General features: G+C 36.4%; 1 protein-coding gene across 5 annotated transcripts in view; it reads left to right on the top strand.

Annotated features, from left to right (window-relative positions):
• The window catches only part of SOX5 (SRY-box transcription factor 5), a 957,215-nt gene that overhangs the window by 114,391 nt on the left and 816,795 nt on the right, over positions 1-26,029 (top strand). For all 5 annotated transcript variants that reach the window (XM_040642245.1, XM_040642242.1, XM_040642244.1 and 2 more), the window contains exon 2: positions 24,431-24,512. The gene's annotated coding sequence lies outside the window, so the exon portion shown is untranslated. The remainder of the gene's footprint in view (positions 1-24,430; positions 24,513-26,029) is intronic.

The raw sequence follows: 26,029 nt of genomic DNA, 5'->3' as shown, positions 1-26,029 counted from the left end.
CAATGGCTTGTGACTATCTTACTATATATATCCTAGCACCTTGAAGGCAATCTGTTCTCTGTAATGCTCTCCCCAGTTTCTTCACTACCCTTCCCTACCACCATGATAACTATTCTACTCACACCATGTCATTTCTGCTACTTTGTTAAAGGACACTGGTGATCTCCTAATATGCAGATTCTGAGCTCTTTGCAGTGCTACCTGACTTCATATCTCTCTGGGAACTTTTCCCTCTCTCAGCTACTGAAACACTGTTCTTTCCCTGTTCTGTTCTGACCATCTGAGCACTCTTTCTGAGTCACTACTATTGGCTGCTTTATTGCTGACCTCTCCTTAATGTCTCTTTTCTCCATAGCTCATGCCTGGCTCTCTTTCCATTGTACTTGCTCTTTTCAGGTCAGTTCCATACATTCTCATGGCATCTATGAACATCTATGCTCATCTGTACCAAAAGCCCTGCTAGAGTTCTGATCCCTCACTGTATATCCCAGATTCGATGATACATAGCGATCATAAATTGAACATTTCCTTTTATTATATTTTTGTATCTATTCTGTTCCTACCATTCTCATTGCTGTTAATCTAATTTTAATTTATGTTGCCAAGAATCAAGAAAGATTAAATGTTGCTCTAAGCTCTGTTTAGGCCTCAATCTTGTATTCTAACTGGTATCTCTGAATAATCCCGTATTGTCAGTGACATTGGACGTGATAAACCATGCCCTTGTTCACATTTACAGAGCAAGAAGCTAGTATTTGAAGTATAAGTTGAGTTTTAGATAGAAAACAACAGAGATTTATAATGAGGGAAGTAAACTTTGGGGGAAGCATATAGAGAGAACAAGGCATACAGCTTGATTTGCATAATTCACAAAGATGGTCTAATGTGGGCAGAACTATTGAGAAGTCACTGAGTTTCAGGAAGATGGTGAGGAGCACTGCTACATTTTCAAGCCTAGAACTGCAACATGAACTTCAGTTCCCACTTCTGTGATTCCCCTCCCCCCCTCAGTTTTCCCTGCATGACTATCCTTGCATATAAAACATCAAAGAATTCAATATTGATTACAGCATCACAGCATTTAAATGGATGTCTATCCTTAGCATTCTGTGGTGACCAAATCAAGACAAAACCGTTCATCTTTAGCCAAATGGCTGCTCTTACCGAGTTACTCCCATAATTGCCTTCAAAAAGAATATTACTTGTTGATTGCTTCAAAAAGCATGTTTAATAGTACTTTTTCTTCGATCCAACTGAGAAGAATTTTAGTAATTTTTCCAACTCACTTTTGTAGAAACATCCCATTTCACTGTGGCATACTTCTCTGAGTAGATAATAAGCCATACATGAGTGTGTACTGCAAACCAAATTGTGTATTTTTTGGTGCTAAAAGATAAGTTTGTAAATTTTTACCCATGGAAAAATCATTAAAAACTAATGAATCTTGAATATTAAAACGTATTATAGATTTTCCCTGGACTTTCAAAATATTTAGTGTTAGTATGTTCTGTCATTTGTTTTGCTTAAGACAAAGGCCTATTTGTCACCATTTTAACCATCTGGGAATAATCACCTTGATTTTCAGGCCTCCTTTAATTAGACAGTTGAACACAGATCATGTAAGGGCATTAACTTCTCATATTTTACTACCTGACGTTCTGTCTTCAAATAGGCATTTCAAATTTTATTTTAATTTTTGCAGTATGAATATAGTTCTTATTTTAAGAAAATTAAAAATGAAATGTTTATTTTATTACAAAATACGTAATCATTGTAGATTTAGAAAAACACTGGTGAGCAAAAAAAGAAGCAAATTAAATTTTATTCACAAATAACCACTGTTAAATGCATCTAGACCTTCCAAGCTTTTATTTAGGCATATAATTTTTTTGGTTCTTTTTTTAATAGTAATTGGATCAGACAGTATGTCTGTGTATTTTCTCCCTTTGAGAAAACATTATACATATCCTAAATTTTGTATGCAACTTGTTAGGGTGCAATTTTTTTTTTCCCACTACCTAATTACTAGTAGGAACAGTATTCTATCAGGGTTTTATAAAAAAATGCAACTTCTCATATCCTATTGCTTTTTAATAATAATAATAATAATAATGATAATAATAATAGCTAACTTTTATTGGGAGCTTCTCATGTGATAGGCACTGTGCCCAGTACTTATATATGTAATTTGACTCTTCACAGCATTTTCCTGAGCTTCCTAGCAGTATTCATCTTTAATGGACCAGAACCTTAAAGCGAGAGATTTATTATTTTGACCGAATTCATAGCGTTAGTAAGTCGCAGAACCAAAATTCAGATCCAGGTCTGTGGGTTCCAGTCTGTGCTGAAAATTACAATAAAATACAGTGAAGACATTTAGAATACAAGTAGTAAAATGTCACACTGAGCATGCTTGCTCGTGCAGTGTCCTCAGTCTGCCAATCTTTGAGATGTCTGAGGTGAGGTAACATCATCACGAGACTTCTAGGAAACCCTAAGCCAAGTGGAAAGAGTGGAATAATTTTCCCCTGATAATCAGAGAGAAGATCTTGAAGTCTGTTAGAAAAGCACTATAAAATACATTGTTTTGTTTCCTTTCTCTGCTTGGGCACTGTCACCCAAGTCCACATACCTCTCTGGCTAATTTTCAAGAGGTACCATTTTCATCATAAAATGCATTATCAAGTACCAAGTCATTTACCTTAATTCCTGTCTCTCAAGCAGCTTGTGTGGAATACTTGAATTTAACTTCCCTGTTAAAGATGTCAGTTACCTTCTTGGGTACCAAGCAATGGATAGAACTTGCATAAGAAATGTGGAAAGTGATGGAGACTTAAGCATCAGTAGACTAATAGATTTAGCAGTAGAGTGGCCTCTCAGTTATCATGTTCTCAATGAACTTTTTCCTGAGAAGCATACAAACTGCATAGTCAGAAAGGTCTGAGTTTGAACCCCAGCTTTACCACTTGCTAGCTTTATAATCTTGGGTATATTGCCTAAACTCTCAGAGCCTCTGTTTTATCATCTGAGATATAAACAGATAGAGGCGGATAGATGTACACTTTTTGGCTAGAGTAGACCAAGGAGTATGACCTTTTTCTTAAAGAAATACTAAGGCAACTTTCTGCTTTGTATTTGCTTTTCTATGGGATTGGGGAATACATTTCAACCATCTCTTCTGCAATAAAGCTGAATTTCGGTTAAATTCCCATACGGAAAAGGTAACTTAATTATAACATTTTCAAGAAACAAGACACTGACATAATCCATTTTGACACATATTTCAAATATTACTAGATCTGAGGCTCAGAACTGGGAAATAAGGTGATTGGTGGCAGAACCAAGACGCCACCATGTTTGTCTATCTTGACATAAATAATAAAGTTACTGCTGGTGGCTGACAAAGCAGATAAAATTTACAAAGTTTTATTTTGTGAATGGTCCTTGAAAATAAGTTATATGTAAGATAGACCTCTATAATCCAAAAGAAAATGTAGTTGCTAATCTCAGAAAATGATCTCTTAACTTGTAAGACTGGGATCTTTGTAATGAAGCAAAATTATTTTTCTCAGCAAAAGACTATAACTGTTTAAATGTGTATGTGGTGGTGTTTTTTTTTCTGTTTTACCTCATAAAGGGCATATTTATTTTAATTTTATTGATACTCTAAGGTTTAATAAATTTTATGTATTAAGTACACATATTCATAAATATCATACACATAGAATTAGAATTTCCTGAAGTATTTTGTTGTGGTTAAATTTTCATAGTAGTTTTTGAAAGCATACCTTCTTGTCTTAGTGGTAATAAAAGTGTGGATTTACCACTTTTCATAACTGTATTTTGAAAGCTTTAAAGTCCTTTAGGGACAGACTTCCTGGAAGCCTTGCCAGTCAGCAAACACCCAAGATTAATAACATGAATGATTTGATGATTTTGGCATCTTGCAAAAATTATACATTAGATTTTATTTAAAGAGGTATAACATGTATTTTCCTCTTTCAATTCTTTAACTTTTAGCTTGTGTTTCAAATACACTGTTGGTGTGTACTTAAATTGCTCCTCCAAGATTTTAAAAAATGATTTGATGAATAATGATAACGTAAATTTTAGAGTAAAATGCATGGTAAAAAAAAAACAACAACAACTCTGTTACTGGGTTTGGCTTTTTGGGAAACATTGATTTTTCTTCTAATACTTCAAATTTCATATCAGTGAAAATTTGATGACTAGTTATTCCAGCTTTACTTGACCTAACTTGTGAAATGATTGAAAATGCCAATGGCAGATGTAGGGTATGACACTTGTCTCTTTTATTGAGTTGTCATTTGTCAAACTGTGAACATATATGTGTCACCTGTTGGGTTGGATGTCATTCTTATGGTCGTTTAGCTTTTTTGTTTGTTTAATTAAAAATAATTTAGAGGTTGTCTGACAAAAACATTTGTATATTTACCTGCTTTAGACATTGTAAAGAGCATATCGGATGATCCGCAAAACATGCCTTTTTTATTAAAGACTCACATTTTGAAATGGAGGGCTTTGTGCTCATGTAAAGTTCAGACATGTACAGATTTGTTCCAAGAAAAGAATTAGGTGGGAAAGCAACATGTGGTGAATAAATCATTGCAATTTCTTTTACAAAAGCTCTCCTTGGGTGGGTTGTCTTCTTCCCCAGTCCCCATATGAGAAATGTCGAAATCCATTACCATACCTTTAAGTTTTGAGCATTTACTAAGCGTCAGGGACTATTCTAAGAATGAAAGTAAGTAACATATTTTGATTTCTTTCTACATGGAATGTACTATTCCAACCACTTTACACATGCTTACTCGTTTATTCCTTGAATCCACACAAATAAGGCACTGCACGTTATTTACCTTGCCCACGGTCACACAGCTAGTAAATGGTAGCATTGGTATTTGAACCCAGGCAGTCTGGCTTTACCATGAACCAATTCACTGTACTACTTCCAAGTTGCAAAGTACTTTTAGAAGGATGGCTTCCTTGCTTACAAGAACAGTGCCATGATGAGCAAATCATCTTCTTAAAGGAAGGATTTAAATGAAGTTTTAATTTTTTCTGAAATGTAGCTGATCCTCGCCATGAAAAGGCTGCTACTTTGTCCCGTCTTTCTGGTTGCCACATTGATTTTGAAAATGGACCTTAAGCGAGATAAAGGCAAAAGAGTTTGTTTTGAAATTTGAAATTTTGAGTAGAAGAGCAATTAAAAGGAGCATAAATTTTCCCACGTTGTTCAGATTGGTCAGGATGGTCAGTGCTGTTTGTTCATGTGTAAAATCAGGTTTTTGCCTCTTGCGATAATAGCTGTCAGGGAAGTTGACAGAGGATTTGTGTTAAGATGTATACTATGGAGAGTTGCGGTAAATAGTTAGCATGGTCACAGCTTTCCCCTCCCCCCATAATAGCTGAAAGATTAATTTTAACTTTCTTTTTCAAAAAAATGTGGAATGTGCTCCAGTACTTGGGAGGCTTATCAGCACACACCTCTGCTGTTTCTTTTCCAGTCTGTGTTCAGAATCGCTACCGTCAGCAACAGAGCCCTGGAAAATCAATATTGAGGCTCTTAGACTCCTGATAGGGGTGTAAGGGCAGGGTTTGCTACCTCTTTAATTTGCCCCCTGATGTTCTCAAATTCCCTTCCCCTAGCTTTTCTTGAGATAGGAAAAGGAGGAAAGTTTTATCAACCCCCAGTGGATAATTCCACCATTGTGGATTTCTGCCTGTTAGTCTTTTACTGTTACACACATTCACACCTCATATATTTTGCTCTAAAAGCAGAACATCTGAGATGATTCTGTGGTTGAAAAAGATCTCAAAGAGATGGAAGATAGATTTAATGTTGCCATTTTTAGATAATGCTGTAAATAGAATGGCAGCTGTCCTCGGATGCATAGCAGATATACAGTACATATGCTGAATAGAAACAGATAAAAGATTGCACTCAATTAATCCTCATGAAAAGTGGCATTTTAGCCCATGGACTCAGTGATCAAGTTTTTAAGTACAGTGTACTTTTTCTACCTCCTTTAAATGATAAAATCCAATGCTTTGAAGGTGACTCAAGAAGGGAAAAATTTACTATTATCCTCAACTAACTTTAAAGCGATCTGTAAGATCTTAGTTATTTGCCCTCCCTCTCTTTCCTAAAAATTCTGAAAGCAATTCAACTCTACAAGCATTTCAGGCACACCTATTATGTATAAAGAATTCTTAGTGTGGTGAGGGGAACAAGACATGAACTATTTCTTGTATAGAAAAGGCATAAGCAGAAATTTGTCATGCAAGAAGAATGTGACAATTGGTATAAGTGAATTCTGATAGATATCTTTAGTTCAGTAACAGTTGAACATTTATAAAACAACACCTCCATTTCGAGTATATTGCTGGTAAGTACTGTGGATACCGAGATGAATTAAGCCAGTCCCCAAGGAGCTTTCCTTATGGGAAATGGCACGTAAACTAATCATTACATTCAGTAATTGAATATATGGTTTCCATGTTCAGAAATAGCAGAGGAAGGGAAAATTAATTCTCCTGGAAGGTGTTGGGTAGTAGGGCAGGACTTCAGAAGAGGTAATGACTGAGCAGGATTTTGAGGCATGGGTAAGAGTTTAGTAGATGAGCGATGAAAGATAAAGGCAATAGAGGAAGGTGAGGGCTTACAGAAAAAGGAAATATGCCCAAAGATAAGGAGGCATGAGACTGCATGGAATATTGGAGACTGAATCGTCTGGGGTTGGCCTTACCCTGTACAATCTCTCTGCACTGTTGGAGGGTGTCTAGAGTGTTCAACAAAGACAGGGCTGTGAAAGTCCAAGCCGAAAGCAAAGTAAATTATATATGTAAACTTTGTATGACAGCAACTTATATGCTTTCTCTTTAAGACAGGCTTGGTTTTGAGACCAGACTCTGGAACTTGTTTTTCTGTGATCTTGAGCAATTTTCTTAACCTCTTAGACCTCATCTTTTCACCAATAAATGGAGGTTCTAATATTTAACATAAAACAGTACATTGTCTGATACCTATATATAATAATGACTTTAATTATCATTGTTTGGGTTTTTTTGCTTGACCATCATATAGTGGTATTACTCAGTGAAGGATAAAAAGACTTAATCAATGTAGTATAACTGTCATTCTTCCCATGGGGTCTGGATTTTAAATGGTGTGGAGAGAAAGTTGAAAGAGCTCTGGAGTGGGAGTTTGGAGACCTGAATTCTAGTTCTACCTTGCCCATCACTGAGACTGGTGATCTTGACGAAAAATAGGCTCCATGAGTTTATTCTTCTCTGAAGGGCTGGGGTTTATACTGTCTATCTGACTCATGTCCTTGCTGCTGTGAGTAGTTTCTGAGGAGCAGCCCAGGAAAGAGATAAACTACACAACTTAATTCCAGTAAAGGCTTACTAAACCAGAAATTGGCCTAAATAATTTTTCTGTTTTTGGGAAAATTGCCTATCACAACCAAACTCATTTTAAAGAATGGTGGTTTCCCATTGTTGAAAAAAAAAAAAAAACAGATGAAATACAGAGTTAGCATCCCCTAAAATTCATTAAACATGCAGAAAGGTGTTTGTTCAGCCTCACAATTTTATTCAGCAATCAAGAATGGGAAGAGTAGAATGTGGTTTGATGGTTTGGGTTTGTGATGGTAAGATTGTGGTTAGGTGGGCTTCCAGGGGCATCTAATGCCAGTTGAGATTCTCTGCGTCAGAGCATGTGGAAAAACACCCCATCAATCATGTTAATGATCGATGAAGTTTCTATCTTGAGAAAACTTAGTTGGTGTTGATTTAGGAACATCATGTTTTTTTTCTATAAATTAATTGTAATACTCATGAATAATGAGTATTCATTCACAAAGTATGGAGAGATTAACATCCTGAAGAATATGTAGTCAGGAGGGCCACAGTCAAGGAGTGTTAACTCTAGATTCCAAACCACAGCCCTTTGATATTACTTCCTCTCATGACAAAATCTAACTGCTATTTTCACTGTACATTAATTTTGATATCATTTTGAAGTAATAGCATGTATGGCTCTGTAGTCTCTTAATGTAGATAGTCCTCACTCTCTCCCCTCTGTTTCCTTGCTTTGTTTCCCGTGTTAATCTGGTAACCAGCCACTTACTGTACTGATTATCTTGTAATTGAAACTGTAAAAGCCTATGGCAGGTGAACCTATGGCAGGCAGATGGTCTCCCCAGTACGTCAGTTGTCTCGGATGTGGGTTTTTTGTTTTTTTTTTTTGATACTACAATGTGGTCTGGGAAAACACACACACACACACACACACACACACACACACACACACACACACACACACAATGAAGAAAAGAGCCCAGATCATACAATTTGAAATTTAACAGAATGTATTTGCTAACACTTTTAGAGTTGCCTTAAGACGAACATTCATTATGGAAGCATCTTTTGTGGAGCATGAAGTGAAAGAGCAGGAGGGGAAACTACAGTGTTGGGAAGAGTGTGGAGCTTGTTACAACAGATTTTCAGTAGCAGTGTTTGTGCCTTTGGTCTTTTGGTGGACTTACTCCTGGGGGGAAGGCAGAAATGCCCCCAAGCTGTTGGTTGCTTCTGCTTGTTCTCATAGCAGCCTGAGGGGAAAAGTGCTTGTTTAAACACGAATATATTCCATAAAAACCAACAATTATGGCAAGGTTTTTAAAAAAGAAAATTACATTAAAGATGAATGAGGGTATATTGAAATAATTATGTTTTAAGGTGCGTAACATTAAAAGATACTGAATAGAATATTGACTGTTTTGTGGAAATAGCAATAATGAGATTCCTGTCACCTAATCTTACAATAATTGGGTTATTACTATGCAAATGAAGGTATTACTTTAAAAAAGTAAGGAAGCAAGACAGATCCTTGAGGCAGTCCTTTATCTATTCTTAAAGCTGTGCTGTCAATTCTCCTTAGACTGAAGATCCTTTTCCAAACAATTTGGAGATGCTCATTTCACTATTTGCCCCTGAAATTCCACTATAATATTTTTCAGCTGCCACAGGTAGCAGATTGGTGGTTGGTGATTTTATTTTTTTTTTAGCTCTTTGTGGAACCCAAAGGAGTAATTAAACTGTATAATGATTGCCCACTGTCTTTTTTTTTTTTTTTTTTTTTTTTTAAGAAATGAAATGTTGTGAATTTTGCTGGCAAAGATACATGCTGGAGCCCTTATCTCCACTTTCCATACAGCCCTATCATTATTGTGTAGTGTCAGGTGGTACACACACATCTCAAAAGCCACCAGGTCATTTTGGGCTAGCAGACCTCCTAGGACACCTCTGTGGCTGAGGAAGCAATTCTGTTAGTCCTCAGTCATACTCAAATCAATCGTCCATACATTGCTATCACCATCATGTCCGTTTAAGCTCCTCTGGCACCCATCGAATGAATAGAAATATTTGCGACAATTGCCATTTTAGTTCATGACCCAGGTAAATACCTTTGTGTTCAGCAGGGAATAGTATTTCAAACTTTTGATTGCTGAGGCTTTGGATAAAAGGTGATTATACTTCCTGGGAATGTTGTATGATTTTTACACGCCACTTGCTATATGAAATGTTCTCTGTATAAGGAAAAATACAAAGTTCCACTTTAAAAGTTCCCTAGTATTTTTTACATAGAGAAAGCATCAAACAAAAGTCTTGGATTCAGCCTCATTGAAATCTCACAATAGACTTTTTATATTTTAATACTCTTTGGTAGCATATACTGGATTCATCAGAGGAAGGAGATTTGAGGAAATCATGAAAGACAAATTTCATTTACCAGGTACTTTTGGTTCCAAGGATTAGGAGGTCAAGAAACTATAAGTCTTATCAGTTTATTTCAGAATCAGTTGGGACTTGAGAGTCTCTATAAATGTCATCAACACTGCTCTTTACCTTATATCCTTTCATAGTTCTTAAGGAAGAACTAGGCTCAGAGTGGCTACTGCACATTATATTCATGCCATTCTCTGTTCAGTAGAGAAATCCTAGAATAGAGTTCTATTTATATGAGTACAGATTTGTTGTTTTATAGTTATTAGGCATGATTTATCAAATATAGATAACATTTTCAAACAATTTGCTATCCTAAAAATATTAATTCTAAATCCTTTAATTTCCATAATCCAATTAATTTGGTTAGCCTCAATAAATTGATATAGGAAAGTAGTTTTTATTAGATCTTTGTGGAAAGGATATTTGGGAAGAATGCAGAAGTCTAGCACGTCATTTGGGTTATAATAAATTATGCTACTGTTATAAATAACCCTCAAATCTCATTTATAAACCTTGTTGTGAGTTTAGGTGATTCTGAATATGAACTATCTACCATATGCTGGCTTTGTTTTCCAGACTTCAGTTTTAATACACCTCCACATAGATCTGTTTCCATGCATTCCCAGGGTAAGGAAGAGAGGATTTAGATAGCTGAGCACTGGCAATTAAATGTTTTATTCCAAAAGTGACAAACATCATGTCTCATATTTCTTTGCTAGAACTAATCATATGATCCTTCCTAATTTCATTGGGATGGGAAGAGGAGAGCCAGATATGGGGAATATTGGGAATATTGCTCATATCCAGTATTGACTTGTTTCTTGAGAATAACTTTACAATATGAAACGTTACTCAGGATGTGTATGGGAAATTATGGCAAGGAGTGCAATGAATAATTTTTATTAAAAACTAAGCATTTTCTTCCTATTCCTTGATGCACCCATTTGTCTAGACTTCCTTGGATGATGCTATTCTTAGGTTTTATGGAACAGGTTTTACCTTGACTAAGGTCACTGTGCAGTCACCCTTTACAGATAGAATTATATTGAGCTTTTAAATTGTAGTTGTAACCAACTTGCAATAATGATAAACATCGCAGAAGATTGCCTTTGTCCAGTTTTGATGAGGGTTGGTGATATTACATGCAGCTAACAGTTTCTCAGGTTGGAAAAGGGGTTATTTGATTTGCAAGAGAAGGAAACATTAGAATCAGTACATTCTTCAATTCATTCTGATAGGATCTGCAAAGAAAAGAGAGCATGATTTTAGTATAACGAATGCCCCATTATCTTCTTAAACAAAGCAGAATGTTTGGAGCTGATAGGTGTTTAGCAGCAGTAATAAAAGTGTGTATCTTATTTAACTTTTTTGGGTAGCATGGGAACAAGGGTGTGTTCAACCTTGAGGAGTGAATATTTTACCACTTAGAGCAACTTCCTGTCATCCTCAGGAAGCTACCAAGTAATTTCTCTTAAATATCATCACAACTCATAATTTAAGCATAGTTGATGAGTGTGATCTATTGCAGTTCCTAGTCTTTTTGAAGCCTCAAGTTGTCTCACCTTTGTCTAATGGAAACCTCTTCAGGTTGGCTCCTGAGTACTTTTGACATAGCTGTAGTCATCTTTGATAGTGTCCTTGGCATGTCAAGATGTTCTAGGCACATTTTGTACATACTCTGCCATCATCCACTTCTTCGTCTACTTCTTGTTTTCTAAACACTAAGTATGTTCATTGCTACTGGCTTGGTTATTATTTATAGGCCTAAATAGACAGTGCTATTTTATGTGCTGAGAATTTTCACTTCTAGTACTCAAGTATTAATTTTGGGCTATCAAATTTTATGTCAAAACAAAAGCATCTAAATTGGTCCTAATATATGTGATGTCTGTCAGAAGTTCTAGTATTTTTAAAGAACCACATTTCAGCCATGGAAAAATATCATCTTCTAGCTATGAATTATAATGTGTACATTTAATATGTTTCTGAAATTAGTATCTCTTTGGCTTAATCCTGTGGGCAAAGTCTTCTTTCACAGTTTATATTCATTTTTGGCTGTTTTTTGGCTAATGGTGATATAATCTGCTACAAGTTACTGTCTTTATAGGCTCTTACGCATAGAGTTCTACTTCTGTTTTTTAGCATGACTGCTTCATCTTGATCATCATTTACCAATTTTTTTGCTGCAGTAAATGTAATTTCCTCAGAAGTTGTCATATACATTATATTATTTATATATTTCTACAGTTAAGCATTCAAAAATTATTTTTAAAAAAGAGTAAAACACATTAGCATAATTTCATCATTTTGCTGCATAGTTGGTTTAAATGGTTAATTGCACTCCTAGAGACTGACCACAAAGCATTGTCTGGCAAAAACAAACAAACAAACAAACATAGAAAGTTACAGAGTCTCTATAACAGCCACTTGTTCAGAAAATCCTTTTAAGACAGAGCCTCATCTATAAGGATATCTTTTCATTAATATGACCAGGGAATAAGATGCCCGTGCTTAGCAGCTGTGTAGGAGGAAAGAGGAAGGGTAGAGTGGTAGAGTCTAAAGTTTTTGTGGTTTTTAGAGCCTTGGTTATATATAATTTTGGGGTGCCCTTGTTTGACAAGACTGTCTGGATCAATCTGGGTGACTCTGACAACTCACTACTCCATCTTTTCAGAAGATGGTATTCTTCTCATCTGACATGAATCACTTGGACAAATGCTTTCTGATGCATAGAGATCCTCCATTTCACTTTTTTACCTGTCCTGATTCCCACTTTCTGGTCTTCTGGAGGCTCTAGGAATAACCAGAGGGCCATGAGATTAGATGTGTTATTGGATCATAGTCATTTGCAAATGATACACAAGGGTACTGGCTCATTAGAGTATTTTTAGAAGAAATTGGGGTAGTGTTTGAAAAAAAATCTAACCAGATTTAACAATGAAGAAAAATAATATTTCACATAGCCCGACATTAGAGGTAGGGCAGATTGTTGGGTTGAGTTTGTCCAGTGCTTTCAGCATCTTCTCTCTGCAGTTCCCTTAGCTCTGCCATCCTCTGTATGTCAGCTTTATTCTTTTTGTTTTTTTTATTTGAGTATAGTTGACACACAATGTTATATTAGTTTCAGGTGTTCAACGTAGTGATTCAATTAGTTTATACTATGCTTACCCCAAGTGTAGCTACCACGTGTAACCATACCTCACTATTACAATAACATCAACTATATTCCCTGTGCTGTCCCTTTTATTCCTGTGACTTACTCATTCCATAACTGGAAGCCTGTATCTCCCACTCCCGTTCACCCATTTTCCCCATCCCCCAAACCCCCTTCCCTCTGTCCATCATCAGTTTGTTCTCTGTATTTATAGGTCTGATTCTGCTTTCTGTGTTTGTTCATTTATTCATTCGTTTGTTTGTTTTAGATTCCACATATGACTGAAATCATATGGTATTTGTCTTTCTGTGTCTGACTTATTTCACTTAGCATAATACCCTCTAGGTCCATCCGTGCTGTCACAAATGGCAAGATCTCATCTTTTATGGATGAATAATATTCTATCAAACACACACACACACACACATTCTCCACGTCTCTTTATCCATTTATCTATCAATGGACACTTAGGTTGCTTCCATATATTGGCTATCGTAATTCATGCTACAATAAGCCTAGGGGTGCATGTACCTTTTGGAATTAGTGTTTTCATTTCCTTTGGGTAAATACCCAGTAATGGAATTACTAGGTTGTATGGTATTTCTATTTTTAATTTTTAAGTTTTCCATAGTGGCTGCACCAATTTACATTCCCATAAACAGTGCACGAGAGTTCCTTTTTCTCCACATCCTTTCTAACACTTGTTATTTCTCCTCTTTTTGATTTTAGCCATTCTGCCAGGTGTAAGGTGATATCTCATTGTGGTTTTGATTTACATTAGGATGTTCCATGCTCATGGAATGGAAGAATTAATATTGTTTAATTTCCATATTACCCAAGCAATCTACAGATTCAATGCAATCTCTATCGAAATACCAATAGAATTTTTCACAGAATTAGATCAAATAATCCTAAAATTTGTATGGAACCATAGAAGTTCTTCAATAGCCAAAGTGAGCTTGAGAAAGAAGAACAAAGCTGGAGGCATCACGATCCCAAATTTCAATATATACTACAAAGCTGTAATAATCATAACAGTATGCTACTGGTGCAAAAATAGACACATAGATCAATGGAACAGAATAGAGAGCTCAGAAATAAACCAATGTGGGGCGCCTGGGTGGTGTAGTTGGCTGAGCATCCATCTCTTGGTTTAGGCTCAGGTCTGATCTCAGGGTTGTGGGGTTGAGCCCGTGTCAGGCTCTACTCTCAGTGCAGTCTGCTTGTGTTTCTCTCTGCCTCTCCCCCTCACACTCTCTCTCTCTCAAATAAATGAAATAAGTCTTTTAAAAAAGGGAAATGAACCCACACTTAATATGGCCAATTAATCTACAACAAAGGAGGCAAGAATATACAATGGGGAAAAGACAATCTCGTCAATAAGTCATGTGGGAAAACTGGACAGCTACATACAAAATAATGTAACAGGACCACTTTCTTACACCATACACAAAAATAAACTCAAAATGGATTACAGACCTAAATGTGAGACCTGAAACCATAAAACAATAGAAGAGAACGTAATTTCTTTGACATTTTCTAGATGTGTCTCCTAAGGCAAGGGAAACAAAAGGAAAAATTAACTATTAAGACCTCACCAAAATAAAAAGCTTTTGCACAGAAAAGGAAACTATCAACAAAATGAAAAGGCAACCTACTGAAAGGGATAGTTTCCTGGCATCAACGAATCACTGGCAAGGAGGATGGAATTACCATGGTTGCTTTAAATTTAATACTGCAGAGGTTGGGTCAACCCCTCAAACTGCACGGCTCTTAATGCTGAGGAAGGGATATTGAGGAGAAAAGTTCACTATTACATTATGCCTTAGGGTGTATTTGTGTATTTATGATAATTTCTTTGGCTGTAGAATGTGAGTAAAATAATGAACAATTATAGTTGGAATAAGAAAAAGGGAAGGAAAAAGCCAATATGATGTACTGTATCCAAAGATACGTGTGTGTGTGTGCGCGCGCGCGTGTGTGTGTGTGTGTGTGTGTGTGTTTTGAGAAAGAGAAAAAGAGGGAGCAGGGAAGGGCAGAGGGAGAGGGAGAGAGAGAATCTTAAGCAGGTTCTATGCCCAGTGTGGAGCCTAATGTGGGGCTGGGTAACGTGACCCTGAGATCATCACCTGAGCTGGAATCAAGAGTTGGATGCTTAGCTGACTGAGCCACCCAGGTGCCCCAAAGATGTGTGATTTGATTATAAAAGTCTTTCAAAATATCCCTCTGACTTTTATTATTTTTTAAAATTTCACTAAGAATTACGTGAGCAACATTGTGTCATCCCATTGTACCTCTAGATGAGCTCAGTGAGAACCAGCTCCTGTGAAATACGGTTAAACTGGCCTTTCAGAGCCGCCATCTGCATGGAGTTCTTATTCTTGTTGTTCCTCATTGGCATCTCCTTGAAAACCCTCTCTTACAGGTCCAAGAGTGTCCTGGGCTTTTGTACCACCATTCATATTTTTTGAGATGCATGCCTGGAATGTTGTCTCCTCTTCCCTCCAACTTTCCAGATCTTTCCTGTTCCTCAAAACCCAGCTGAAATGTTTAGTAAGCCTTTTGGTAACCAGCCTAGCCCAAGGATCTTTTCTCTCTCTTCCCTCTGAAGACTTAAGTATTATTTTGTCTTTAATTCATTTGTTGGTCAAATTATCTGCTGCTTTTTGAGACTTGTCTTCTATGTCTTTGAGCTATTAGTAACATCTTCTATTATTGATTATGACTTTCTTGAAAATAGAAACCCTTGAAATCTTAATGAGTCCCATGAAAATTGTTTTAAATAATCTCTCATTCTGGACATAAAAATAACTCACATTTACTAAGCGTTTGCTGTATGCCCAAGAGTGACAAATGCTTTATGGATGTTAGCTCAGTTTTTCCTCACATACAGATACAAAAACTCCATGTAGTGGGTTAGACAAAAACCTAGCTCAAACTAGTTGAAATAAGAAAGGGAATATAGTGGTAGCCTGATAGAAGATAACCTTGAAGTTCCTGGTATATGTCCAGGCATCCATCTCTCACTCTGTTTTCCCATCTCTTACCTTTACTTTTCTCTTAGTTGACTCTTTTAGGTTTCAAAGATCCTCAGTAACCTCAGTCATGGTTGTGGGGGTTATTCTAGCAATTGTTGTGGTGATGGGGATCCCCACATGGCTTCCCAGAACTGGTCAATGATTACTGAGGCCTGAACAGTCATCCCTAAAGTGCACCTAGAGGAAGTGTGGGTCAAACTCACTTGAACCATGAAGTCTGAGAATAGAGGCAGCATGGTTTTTCAGTGAGATGCTGAATAGACAATTTTTCTGGTAAGTATTATTTCTAATTTACAGATTAAACCTGGGCTTAGAGATTGAGTAACTTGCCTAAGATCACCCAGATTGGAAGACTCTATCCAGCATAAACTCCAGAGTTTATGATAAACACTTTGCTATATTGTAGTATTTTTATTAAACTATGTTTGAGTATCAGTGCTCAAAATAAAAATAGCATCTATTGCACAGACCTTATTTTATGTATCTTTAGCAGCCATCCTCTTTAGATACTCAGTTGTATCCTACTTACTACTTACTGTACTTACTTCCTTGTATAATCTCATTTTTTTTTTTTTACCAAATCAGGAACTGAACCATTATCTGAAATTATTGCATACTGGTTGAGTGACTGGATTTGCTTTCCTAAGGCTGTGTTTCAGTCACCATGTTTCCTTACTCAGATCTTCGTATACGAATACATTACTTGAATACCTTACTCGAATATGTTCATGACTCTTTGTGGGCTCCAAAGATAGTACACATGACAAAGAAATCTCAAATGTTGTCCAGGTGGGTTGGCTGCTGAACTCTCCCTCCATTGCCCGTGGAGGTGACTGGATATAAAGTAGAGATTCATGAGTATGTTGCAAGGGCTAGTCCAAGATCTGTCAGTGGAAAGACACTTAAGGAGAATAAACCAGGATTGACTGAACTGTGGATGTGGAAGCCCTGATTCTTAGAGCTCCTTAGATGAAAGTGTATGGGTCCTGTTATCTCTGGCTCCTTCCAAAATCTAAGGCCTGCCCTGCTCTTGCTTGGGCCTGCCAGCAGGCCTTGTTCTTCAGGTTCTTCCTGCCCAGTCAGTACTTAGGAGAGACCACCTACTGATTCACTGCAACTCCAGGTCTTCCTGTTCTTCTGACCCCCAAATTTCAGATGTCTAAAATGAGTTTTCTATAATTTTTGACATTATTATACTTCTATACTGCTATTTAATTTTATATATATTAACACACAAATGTATGTTTTAGTTGTAACAACCCCTTTCCTGACATTCTGGAATGTATTCCTTGTTTTACTTCTTTCTCTGCTAATGACTGTTCCAACTTTGAAGTAGTTAGATCACAGCTTTTTTATTAATAAGTTTTAATGACTTTGTTTTCTCCACATCATCTAACAAAGTACATTACAGGTATTGCTCAACAATATATTTATTTAATTTCACTTAGTGCTCAGAGATGGGATGAACTGTCTGTGACATTAATATGAGGACCAGGAATTTCATCTTATTCATAGAGGTGGCCTGAAGACTGTTTTACTCTGCACTTTCAGCTTGGGCTAAGAGCTGTAGGGTGAACAGAGTGTACCAGCCTAATCCACAGATTGGTATGTAGTTTTATCATCTTTATCCATTCAGTCGTTACTGTATCAGCTGAGGGGTTAATTTAGGATTGCTTTTTGTTTATTGAATGTAGAATTTGGTGTATTATGAGGATTTTTGCTTCTCATCAGGAATAATGGCTTTATGTTATAAAAAGCATTAAAATAGTATACGCTATCTTATCCAAACGAGGTCAGTTATTTTATAGTTACATTTGATCCATGATGGTACTATGGCTGGAAGGGGAGACAAGTCTTCTTATGTAGAAATGTTGCCTATTAACAATGAAAAATGCATTTATAGTTTGCCCTCCTATTAACAGTTATATGGCTTATATTGAAGGTATTTGATCTGTTCAATTACTGATTTTTCACTGGTAAAATATAACTTCATCTTCAGTCCATGCACATCAGCATAGGAGTACATCTATTTTACTTTTTAATGTTAAAAACCACAAAGGCTTTTCTAAATTAGCAGGGGCATTTACACAGTAAACTAGTGAAAAATGTTATGAGCTTTCATCAGCTGTTTTGGTTTTAGCTGCCACTTTGGGGCTTTTACACTTCTTTCTCTTTCCCACCCCATCTCCAGGAGGCAAACAAAGAAATATAATTTGCATCAGCTATAGAAATGCCTCTGAGATCACTGCTCTAAGTGTGCTGGGGATTTGGAGTAGAAATCCTGAAAAAGAGAAAAAGGCAAGGGTAAAAGCTCTGTTGACAAGGGAGTTTCATAGGCATGCAGTGAGAGCACAACATTGGACGTGTGAATACAAATTTTGTAAGCTTCCTCTTGTGAAAAAAGTCTAGGAGTATGGTAGTTCTGTCTGGTTAAAGAGTTGGATACAGTGACAGCTAGATAGCTTAGTTTTTCTTTCTGTTGTAGATACTTCCCTGTTGGAGTATTTAGCACCTTTACTCCTTCTTGTCCTTCTCATCACATATGCCACCACTGGTTGAGAGGAAGGTAGGTGGCTCTCTCTGCACATGATGCCAAACAGTTCTCCATCATTTGGCCAATCCACTGGGCTGGAATGGAAGGGTATTTGAATTTTCACTTTGATGCGGAGCATTAGCACATTCACTCTCTGCTGGCATCAGGTCAGGGAAACCACATAAGCTTGTGAACCAGTTTTTCCCTGGAGCAAATATAATACACGTATTTGGCTAGGAGGTCATCTGTTAAAGGTTGACTTTATTTTTTCAAGAGGATCAGGTATTTGTTCAAATTTAGAAAGCATCCAAGTAGAGGCAATGTAGACATTTAATCAAAGCAAAATCTATTCTAAAAAAATAAGAAGATCTCATTATAGATTCACAGTCTGTGTATTTGTGTGCTCAAGGATAATAATAATACTGGGATACATTTCAGAGAAAAGAGATGAGTAAAAATAAGAAAAAAATTAATGGATTTGAGCCCAAGTAAATGAAACTCTATTATTTAATTATAGTATCTGACTGTGAATATAAATGGGAGATGTAGAGCGAGAATTTTTTCTACAGTTTGGATCATAGAAGATTTTATGACTAAAAGGGGAAGTCTGAAACTCAGAGCTACAAGCTAGAGTTTTGATCCTTCATAAAATGAATCAGGGAGTATGAAAAAATATTTTGGGATTGAGGACAGTCCCTTTTGCAAGCACTCAAGTGTTTTTACATCTAAAGTGAGTAAAAACTGTATAATGTGAAAACTACGCTAGCGTCCTTCAAATTTGCCACTTTGGAGAAGCCTGAATAGCTGGGATAAAACTTACTGATACACAATAGAGAAAGACATGCTAACCATTACAGTTTCATGTTTGGAACCTCTTGTGGGCCAGTGTCTGCAATAATATCAATGGTTGGGCCATTTATTTGTTACCAATTGGTGTTTTACCAATTGGACGCAGGTAAGTTTTAACTCCAGTGTCCTGGTTAAATTCCAGTGTAGATGAGTGATGATATTCTATCTGCCATGTTCTTATTTTGCCTTTCTTAAGGAAATGAAGCATAACTGCATTCCCAAGCAGACTTTTGATATACTTTAGATAAAAATTCAGTATTTTTATCTAGTATCTTCATTTTGTAGTTCCATATTATTAGACGTCAGTTTTAGGTTTAGCTCTATCACTGACTCACTTGTGACCTTGGCAGGTAATCTTCATCTCTCTGAAATCTATTTTCTATAAAATAGAACAACAGTCTAGGTCGTTGTTAAGCCTACTAACAATTTTCACAGCCTCTGAATTGTTGATGGTTCACATCCTTGATAATACAATAAGGGGAAAATTTTGTCCAGACTTCAAAAATTCTTCAGAAAATTTCAGAAATTACCTTTAAAGTTTTCTGTCCAAGAGTATATATCAAATGCCAGAAATCTTGGTGTTTCAAATTAGAGTCAGTTTCTCCTCTACCCCCCCACCCTCAACAAATCCCAATCCATTTCTCAGTTATCTTTCTAGTGGAGGTAGAATGCATGTATAGTTTCCCTTCCACTTGGAGGGAAACAAGAGAGCTTGGGGAGAAAACAAAAAAGTATCTCATATAGCTATATTTATTCTGATGTTCAGATTTTTGATTTAGCAATCTCACATTTTTGCAGACATATTCAGGAGGGCACAATTTATGATGTACTTAACTCAAAGTGGTAAAATGATGACACCATCAGACTATGATGAGTTATGTATATATAATGTCATTCCTAAAGCAACCACTAAAAAAGCTATACAAAGAGACACTAAAAAATACTGCATGTAAATCAACAATAAAAATTGTTGAAGCAAGAAAGGAAAGAGAAATGAAAATAGAGGAAAGTATAAAACAAAAATGAAATTGCAGACTTCAGTCCTAACATATCAATAATTACATTAAATATAAATGGACTAAATATAACAATTAAAAGATGGTCTGAGTGTATTAAAAATAGGACCTAACTATATGATGTTTATAAGAAATTCTCTTCAAATATAAAGATATAGGCAGGTCGAACGTAAAAGGATAGATAAAGATGTATGATGAAAACATAAATTAAAAAAGGCAGGAGTTGCTATATTAATATCAGGTACAGTAGACTTGAGAGCAAAAGAAAAAAAAATTACCAGTGATAGAGGGGGCTATTATATAATGACTAAAGAGTTATTCCATCAAAAAGACATAGCAATCCTAAACATATATGCACTAAATTACTGGATTGCAAAATACATGAAGCAAAATTGACAGGTTTGAAAAGAGAAATAGACAAATTCACCACAACTTACATAATATTAAATAGATAATTTGAATATCCCTATAATTAATAAGGACATCGAACATAAAATTTTTAAGCTTCCAAAAAGGAAAATCTGGTCCCATATGTGTTCACTAGTGAGTGCTAACAGACACTTAGAGAAGTAACACCAATTCTACACAATCCCTTCCAGAAAACCATTTATTTTATGGTAGTATTATCCAGATACCAAAACCCAACAAAGACAGAAAAAGAAAGAAAGAAAGAAAGAAAGAAAGAAAGAAAGAAAGAAAGAAAGAAAGAAAAGAAAACCAGACACAAATATCCCTCATGAACACAGACACAAAAGTCCTTAACAAAACATTAGCAAATAGAATTCATATAAAATGACATAAATCCCATAATCAATGGGTTTTATTCCAGGGATGCAAGCTGGTTCCGTACTTGAAAAACTATTAGTGCGATTCACCAGGTAACAGGCTAAAGAAGAAATGCCACATGATTCTATCAATTCAGACAGAAAGAGCTTTTGACAAAATTTAACAACCATTCATAATAAAAACTCTCAGATAAATAGGAACAGGGAACTTCCTCAATTTGATATAGAACATCTATTAAAAAATGCATAACAGGGGCACCTGAGTAGCTCAGTGGGTGATCCCGGCGTTCTGGGATCCATTCCCGCATCAGGCTCCTCTGCTGGGAGCCTGCTTCTTCCTCTCCCACTCCCCCTGCTTGTGTTCCCTCTCTCACTGGCTGTCTCTGTCAAATAAATAAATAAAATCTTAAAAAAAAAATGCATAACAGTCTACAACTAACATTACCTTTAATGATGAAAGACTGAATTCTTTCCCCTTAAATCAGAAAGTAGGTCAAGAATGTGTGTACTCACCACTCTTACTTAATATAGTGCTAGAATTTTTTGCCAGTGGGGGGAGGGGAAGGAAATTAAAAGCATAGAGATCAGAAAGGAAGAAATAAAACTGTCCCTATTTTCAAGTGACATTTTTTTAATGTAGAAAATCCCAAGGAACTTAAAAAACACACTTGTCAATCTAGTGAGTTCATCAAAGTAGTGGGTTATAAGATAAACATACAAAAATCAATTATATTCTTTTATAATAGCAATGAACACCTAGACACCAACATTAAAAAAACAATCCATTTACAGTTACTCAAAAAATTAAATACTTAGGCATAAATCTAACAAAACATGTACAAGACTTTTATGCTGAAATCCAGGAATATCTAAAAATACATATACCATGTTCATGGACTAGAAGACTCACCAATAAAAGATATCAATTCCCCCAAACTGACATACAGATTCAACATAATTCCTGTCAAATTTTCAGCAAGATTTTTTTGTACATGTAAACAAAATTATCCAAAAATTTATATGAAGAGGCAAAGGAGTTAGAATAGCTATAATGAATTTGAATTAGAAAAATAAAGTGACAGAGATTAACCCACCCAATTTCTAGATTTACTATGTAGCTATAGTAATCAAGACTCTGTGATCTTGGTGGAGGGATAGGCACATGTATTAATGGAACAGAAGGGACAAATCCAGAAATTGACTAACACAAACATATTTAATTGACTTTACAAAGGTGAAAAATCAATTCAATGGAAATACAGCCTTTTCAACAAATGGTGTTAAGCCAATTGGACATTCATAGGTAAAAAAACAAAAACAAAAACAAAAAAACCCCCACAAACCTCATAAAACAACAATAAAGAAAAAAACACACAAAAAAGCCCATTGACCTAAGTCTGACAGCTTATATAAAAATTAACTCAATATATGTCATGAACTTAAATTTAAGTCTAAAATTATAAAATTTTTAGGGAAAAAAATGGAAGTTTTTAGGATCTAGGGCTAGGCAATGCATTTTTGGACTTTCTGTCACAAGAACAATCCATAAAAGGAAAGATTGATAAATTGGATTTTATCAAACTTCAGAACTTTTGCTCTGTGAAAGACCCTTTTATGAGGATGAAAAGACAAGCTACAGACTGGAAGAAAATATTTGCAAACCATGTATCTGACAAACGAATAGTACTAGGAATATAATCTTTAAATCTACAGTTAAAAAAATCTAATTAGAAAATGAACAAAAGACATGAAGAAACATTTTATGGGAGAAGATATATACAGATAGCAAATAAGCACATGAGAGATGTTCAGCATCACTAATCATCACTAATCATTAGAGAAAAGCAGAATGGCTAAAATAAAAACTAATGACAACACCAAATGCTGGCAAGGATGCACAGAAACTGGCTCACTCATGTATTGCTGATGGGGATATAAAATGGCACAACCATTCTGCAAAATAGTTTGGCAGGTTTTTAAAGAAAATTTAAGATACAACTCCAGTACAACCCAGCAATTGCTCTCCTGGGCATTTATCCCAGAGAAAGGAAAACTTTTGTTCACATAAAAACCTGTATGCATATGCTTACAGAAGCTTTGTTTATAATAACTTCAAACTGGAAGCAACACAGTGTCTTTCAATGAGTGAATGGTTAAATGATCCATATCATAGAACACAGTCCTCAGCAGTAAAAATGAGAGAACTATTGATACTCCAACATGGATAAATCTCCAAAGAATTATGTTGACTGTATGATTTCATTTATGTAATATTTTTGAAATGACAAAATTATAATAATTATAAGTCAATTAGTGATTTCCACTGTTTATGGAGGAGGTGGGATGGGAGAGAAATGGTTATTGCTGTAAAAAGACAATCTGTGGGATTCTTAGGATAATGGAAATGTCTGTCTTGACTCTATCAATGTCAATATCTTGGTTTTGGTATTGTACTAAGGTTTTGCAAGATGTTACCACTGGGGGAAATGAAGCAAAGGTACAGGAATCTCTGTTTCTTAAAACTGCCTGTGAGTCTACAATTATCTCAAACTAAGTTGTTTAATTAAAGAAAAAGACAGCCCTCTACCGGCTCCTAGATAAAAATCCAAAGCCTTTCCTTGGCCCTTTCTAACCTCACTCATGTCCTACTTCTCTCTCCCTTGTACATCATGCTGCAGCCATAGTGGCCTTTTTGCTGTCCCTGGACCTGTGTAGTAAGCTCTCACCACAGGGCCTTTGTACTTGCTATTCCCTCTGCTGGGAAGCTCCTCCCTCTGGTTTACCTCATCCTGTTCTCTGCTTAAATGTCACCTTAGCAGAGGTTTTCCTTGAATACTTTCTCTAGAGTAGCATGCCTGTCACAATCTAATGCCTTATTTGGATTTATTTGTTTTCTTCAGTAAAAGCATACTTGATACTTTAAAAAATTCCACATCCCTAAGATGGGAACCTTAAATTCCCTGCTATGCCTTCACTTTTCTATGTGTTCTTCTCGAATTTGGGGCATTTGATTAAAAAAACAAACCAAAGAAGCTGATTTCTATTTTCTTTATTTTGTATTTTCTTTCTTTCTGCTGATGTCTAGGTGGAATTCATGGGTTCTGCAGTAGTAAATGTTCTGTACTCTGTCATGCTCAGTTTATCACAATCCACTGGTATTTCCACAACAGCTAAGATTTGAGAATTGACCTCTTCACACAGTGAATCTGCCTCTAAATGACTTAGCTCTAATTCTCTTCTAGGCTTTTTAATCAGTCTGCAGTGTGAAGACATACTTCAAGAGGATCCTTAGAAGTCTTGGACACGCTTACCCTTATGTGGCAGGTATGTCTCTGTCTACACACTAAATGTGCAAGACATGTAACTTTCTTTATTTTCCTATAGCTAAATCTAAATTACGTTTTGTCTTCCATTTAACCATGTGGAAGCAAGCTGAGCTTGAATGTAAGTTCTAGGTAAGGTTATGAGATACCAGGCTTTTGAGGAATGACACACCTGTTCTTTGGCTGCCATCTCTTCACTAGCCACAGATTTCCTCCTATCCCTTGTCAGTACTTGTGGGCAACTGCTGACACATACGTTGATCTTCCTTTGAGGATCTTTTGCTCTCCTTCTCCAAGCTTTTCCAGGTACCTCCTGGGCATATCAGGGCATGCTGTCACTCCTGCTGAACCAGAAGAAACTCTCTGTGGTGGGATGAAGCTCTTCGTTCTTTGCATGCCACTCTGAAGCACATGATACGTGTTGTGTTGCTCTTGTATCATGCTGTTGTATGGGGTCCTTTGCACGGCTGGTCAGGTTCAACTGCCTGGACATACTGCTTGGCCATCTCTAAGGTCCAGGTTATATCCAAGAAGATCCTTTCCCTCCTACGATTAACTCTCACCCACATATTTGGGGTTTCTCTCTGGAACAGTACTTTGAACAAGCACAACTTAGGAAATCAATCAGAACATAATATATTTGTTTTACTTGTTTCTTTAAAATGAATTGGGAAAGGGTGTTGGGAGTTCCCTTGCCTTTGGATAAAAAAAAAAATAGTTCTCAGGCAGGCTCCATCCCTAATAGCACTACTCTTAGATTTAAAAAAAAATTCTTCTTGGCACTTTAGATTCCAAACATAGTCTTCATTCAGAAATTAGAATGTCTAATCTCAGACCATAATCATAGCTTGAAAGTTAATTTAATATCTATCATCTCTTCTTCCCCATCCGAGGCCCATTTTTGGGTTGGGCCAAAAATTGTATTGGGAGAGGGTGTGGGGTTTTTTCTCTTTTTATCTGTCACTTCCTCTCCCACTTGCTAGGTATTGCTAAAGCTTAAGTGGTTGGAGCATGGCACAGAAGAGGAAATAAATGGCTTAGGAATGTTTCTTACTTGAAATGGTTCTATGTTAAGCTGACTCCGTGCTTTCTGGGCCTGATGATGTTTAAAACTGACACTCACTTGGCTCCTTCACGGTCTTTGGTGGCTTCCTTGCTGGACCCATCTGGCTTCAGCTCCCCTGACTTGGGTAGGGCTTCTCGTCTAGCTACTCCTTTTCCAGTGGAGCTTCTGGTTTTCAGAGGGTCCATTCTACATGCACTCATTTGGGGTATCAGTGATACTTCCAGATGGACATCTTGGGCTGCTTCATGAAAACATGTTTCTTATGAACCTCTATGGGCAGGAAGGGTGCAGGTAATTCTCAGATTCCAGAGCTGCTCCTAGCCTGACCCTCTTGTCCTCCAGATTTCCAAGGTGAGAATCAATCTGCAGTCCATTGGGTTTCCCAGACTCCAGGGGACACATTTAGGCTGTCTACCTTATTCCTTTGAAGTGTCTCTAAATACTTGAGAAAG

Source organism: Ursus maritimus, unplaced genomic scaffold (assembly GCF_017311325.1).
Source record: "Ursus maritimus isolate PB19 unplaced genomic scaffold, ASM1731132v1 scaffold_26, whole genome shotgun sequence".
NCBI lineage: Eukaryota > Metazoa > Chordata > Mammalia > Carnivora > Ursidae > Ursus > Ursus maritimus.
Note: the sequence above shows the minus strand (reverse complement) of the source record. Positions and strands in the feature narration are given on the sequence as shown.